Source organism: Pteropus alecto, unplaced genomic scaffold (genome assembly GCF_000325575.1).
Source record: "Pteropus alecto unplaced genomic scaffold, ASM32557v1 scaffold5, whole genome shotgun sequence".
Classification (NCBI taxonomy): domain Eukaryota; kingdom Metazoa; phylum Chordata; class Mammalia; order Chiroptera; family Pteropodidae; genus Pteropus; species Pteropus alecto.
Genome location: NW_006441953.1, coordinates 5,164,886 through 5,170,081, shown reverse-complemented (window position 1 = coordinate 5,170,081; position 5,196 = coordinate 5,164,886).

Sequence of the window (5,196 nt, the reverse complement as noted above, 5' to 3'; positions counted from 1 at the left end):
TTTGAAATTTCTCAATGAAAAATGACAATTGACATTTGAAAAGCAGAAATGGGGAGCACGGCATAGGGAATGCAGTTAGCAGAAATGTAATGGCTAGAGCCAGAGGGAAGAAAATCAGAAGGATTGTTTCATAAACTACATAAATGTCTAACCAATGTACTGTATACTTGAAACTAATAAAAAAAAGATTTGAAAAGCAATACGATAATGCTTCTAGAAGAATATTTTCATGAGACTTGGGAGTTATTAAAAGTTTAACAGGACATAAAAGTAAATTAAACATAAAAATTCATAAATATGTGTACATTAAATAGAATAATTTTTTTTTTGTTAAAAGACACTATTAAAATAGAACTGATTACTCAGAGGTTGGGAGAAGTTTACTTGCAATGTATATTATCAGTCAACATCTTATATCAAGAATAGAAATAAGAAATAAGAAAAAGTCAAACAACTCAATTGGAAAATGAAAACTAATCTTGAATTTCACCAAAACATAGTATATCAAATGATTAATAAACATCTGAAAAGATGCTCAGTTTCTTTATCTGAAAAATGGTATTAACTGTTATGAAATACCATTTCATACATTATAATGATTAAAATTAAAAAGAAATAAAATACTAAAACTATTTTACTTAATAAAATTATTCATTTTTAATTTTAATCATTAGTAAGATACAGAACATGATATTATATACGTTTTTGGTAAGCTTAAATCAGTATAATCACTTTGAAACAATTCTTGGCATTATTTACTAAAATTGAACCAAAATATATCCTATGACCTACAATTGTACTCCTAAGTATTAGCAGAGATGGTCTTTGACAGACAATATGCTTACAAATAAATTTATATTTTGAAATGTATTTTATAGATTAGACGTGTGTGTACTGACTTCCTATGATGGAAAAAAAAAATAGTTTTATGCTTTTCCACTGTATCCAACAACAAAGCCTACAATAAAATGTTGAAAATGATCATCACTGAATCTTAACAACACAAACCACCAGCAGTGCATATATATGTTCAGCTCAAGACATTACAAAAATGTTCCCAGCAGCATTATTTGTAACAGCCTGAAAATGAAATGACACAAATGTCCACCAAGAGTAGAATGGATAAATTGTGGTATATTTATATAATTGAATACTATAAGGCTATGGAATGAACAAACTAATGCCACACACAAATTCTACATATATTAACATGGATAAATCTCATTAGTGAAAGAAGCTAGATATAAAATAATACATAATCTATGCTAATTCCATTTTTGTAGAGCTCAAGCTAGGTAAAACTAATCTATAGTATTATAAATTAGATTAAGTGGTTAACTTTGGGATAAAGAATGAGAGTAGTAGGAGTAAGTATGAAGTGGGATTCTTGGTACCTGATAATGTTTGTTTTTTTTTAACTTAAGTAGTAAAGAAATTTATTTTTTATGTTGTGATAATTCTTGAGTTTTTCACTTATGAAATTGTACTCTTCTGTATGTCATACTTCAACTTAAAAATAATTAAATGATGTTATACTACCCTAATTGGTCTTCCAGTTTCAAAGCATGACATAGACATTTATTTTACCTAACATTTACAATATTTGATGCAACATGAAAGATATATATTTTTTCAATTGAGACAGAACTATTTTGTAATTTATTATAAAATGCTTAGTAAAATCTTTGAAAATAATTAAAAAGTAGATTTTTTTATTGTCATTTGTGACCAGGCCTGACCCTGCTTAGCTTCTGAGATCATATAGGATCGGGCTTGTTCATGGTAGCATGACCATAGTGTCCATGTTCAAACTACCAAAGTCATGTGATTAACTCTATTTTCTCTAATGAAGGGCTTAGTTTTGGACACTCTAAAAGCAGAGGTGGTAGGCAGATGTGAGAAGATAAATGTTACAGAAGTTTTAGTATATTATTCACTATAAACAGATAATAGATGCATTTTATCGTGAGCTAGCACTCAGCTGAGACTCTTGACTCTATTAGGACTACCAAATTAAACCATACTAAGTATGAAAGGGCCCATCCATGAAGCTATGATTCTCCCAAATAAATGACAGACATTTTCATGCATACTGTTTTAAATAACTTCAGATGCATATGTCTAAAATTGGCAAAATAAGAAATATATTGTAGCCATAAATATTTTTAATTACATGAACTTCTTACCAGTCACAATCAGTTATTGCCTAGCTTCATAGGGAAGGTATTAATCAAGAATTTAGAAAGTGTATAACAATTTGGGTTCTACAATTAAATTAGTTAAATATATTTTTTTTTAGTCTTAACAGAAATTTATTTTCTCTCAGTTCTGAAGGCTGGAAATCCAAGATCAAGGTGTTGCGAGGGTTGGTTTCATCTGAGGCCCTTTTCTTTGGCCACCTTCTCTGTGTATCTTTACATGGTCTTCCCTCTGCAAGTCTATGTCCTAATTTCCTGTTCTCATAAGGACACCATTTATATTGAATTAGGGCCACCCAAGAGACCTTAGTTTAATTACCTCTTTAAAGACTCATCTAATAATTTGTCTGTTTCTTTTAGGTTTTCTAATTCGGTAGCATATAGCCTTTCATAGTATCCTTGTACAATTCCTTGTATTCTCGTGATGTCCACTGTAACTTCTGATTTTATTTTTAATAGGAATCCTCTCTTTTTTTTAAAGTAAGTCTAGCTACGAGTTTGTCAATTTTGTTTATCTTTCCAAAGAAACAGCTCTTTGTTTTATTAATTTTTTCTATTGTCTTTTAATTGTGTTTCATTTATTTTCACTGATTTTTATTCTTTCTGCTGTCTTTGAACTTCCTTTGTTCTTCTTTTCCTAGTTTTTTAAGGTATAATGTTAGATTGTTTATTTGAGATCTTTTTTGTTCCTTGAGGTATGCCTGTATTGCTATAAACTTTCCTCTTAGTACCACTTTTGCAGCATCCCTAAGATTTAGGTATGTCATATTTTCATTTTCATTTGTTTCTATGTATCTTTTGATTTATTCTATTTCTTCATTGATATAATTGTACAGTGGTATGTTGTTCATTCTCCATATATTTGTAATTTTGACAGTTTTCTTCCTGTAGCTGATTTCTGGTTTTATACTGTTCTAGTTAGAAAAGATGCCTTATATGATTTCAGTTTTCTTAAATTTATTAAGATTGCTTCGTCTCCCATAGTATGGTCTATTCTTGAGAATGTTTCATGTGTGCTTGAGAAGAATATGTAGTCTGTCTTTTGGGGGTAGAAAGTTCTATAAATATCTATTAATTCCATCTGATCTAATGTGTCATTCATTTAAGGCTGATATTTCCTTGTTGAGTGATCATCTATCCATTGATGAAAGTGGAGTGTTGGAGTATCCTACTATTATTGTGTTGCTGCCTCTTTACCTCATTTATATCCATTAATAATTACTTTATAAATTTTAGTGCATCTAGGTTGTGTGCATATGTATATATTAATAAATGTTATGTCTTCTTGATGGAGTGTTCCCTTAATTATTATAAAATGTCCATCTTTGTCATGTTACCATTTTTGTCTTGAAATATATTTTGTCTGATATAAGTATGACTATACTTGCTTTTCTCTGTATACCATTTGCTTGAAGCATCATCTTCCAACCCTTCACTTTGAGACTGTTTTTGGAGCTAGGATGAGTTTCCTGAAAACAGCATATAGTTGGGTCTTGTTTTTTAATTTATCTGGCTACTCTCTGCTTTTAAATGACATTTAGGGTGACAATTGATATATGAGAACTTACTAAAGCCATTTTATCCTTTATTTACTGGTTGCTCTGTATCTTTATTGTTTCTTTTCCTTTGTGTTTTTTTTTTCTACTATTTTAGTTTGGTAATTTTTTGTAAGTTTTTTCTTTGTTTCTTGTTCGTATATGTTTTATGTCTCAGTTTTGGGTTTTTGTTTTGTAGTTACCATGAGTTTTGCATGAAATGTCTCATAGATAAAATTGTCCTTTTTCTTTTGATAATATCTTTATTCACCTACATAAGTTCTGTCCTTTATATTCTCTCATTTTATGTTCACGAATTCTCTTTTTATGCTGTGCCTTTGTTACCAATAATCAAAAATACCAAAGTTATTTGTAATGCCTTTCCCCCTTTATCCTTTATACTTGTTTAATACCCTATTCTGAAATGGAGTTGTAATTTCATGCTTCTGTCTGTCCTCTTACTCAATGTATTGTATACCTTTATCTTTTTCTTTTTTTAGGTAGCAGAGATCTTTTTTAACATTTCTTGTAATGCAGGTTCTCTGGTAGTAATTTTCCTTAGCTTTTATTTGTCTGGGAAAGACTTTATTTCTCCTTCCTATCTAAAGGACAACTTTGCTGGATATATTATTCTTTGCTGGTGGTTTCTGTATTTCAATATTTTGAATATATCATTTCACTCTCTCCTGGCCTGTATAGTTTCTACTGAGAAATATGATGATAATCTGATGGGGTTTCCTTTGTAGTTTACTGTCTCTGTTTCTCTGGCTTCCTTAAGAATTCTTTCTTTATCATTGGCTTCCTTGAGAATTCTTTCTTTATCATTGACTTTGATGGTTTTAATACAATGTATCTTAAAGGTCTTTTTGTGTTGAGATAATTAAATGTTCTTTTACTTTCTTGTACTTCAATCCAGGTTCTTCCCTAGATTTAGGAATTTCTCATCAATTATTTGTTCCCTCCTCTCTCTGTTCTCCTTTTGGGATACCCATTATCCTTATGCTGATGTTTTTATTGAAGTCATATAGTTCTCATAGAGTACTTTCATTATATGTAAAAAAACTTAGTTCTGTCTCTTTTACCACATGAATTATTTCTAGATTTCTATCTTCAAGCTCATTAATTCTCTCTTTCAGATGATCTGAACTATCATTGAAACTTTCTAATGCATTCTGCATCTCATATATTGAGTTTTTCAGCATCAGAATTTGTTTCATCCTTTTTTATAGTTTCAATCTCTTTCATAAAGTACTCATTCAGTTCATTAATTTTATTCCTGAGCTCATTAAACTGCCTTTTTGAGTTTTCTTATAGCTCATTGAGTTTTTTCATGACTGCTATTTTGAATTCTCTGTCATTTAGATTACAATATTTCATTATTTTTGCTTTCTGGAGAATTCTCATTTTATTTCTGTGTTACCACATTACCTTGGTTGTTTATGGAGATTAATAGAATGTTCCTA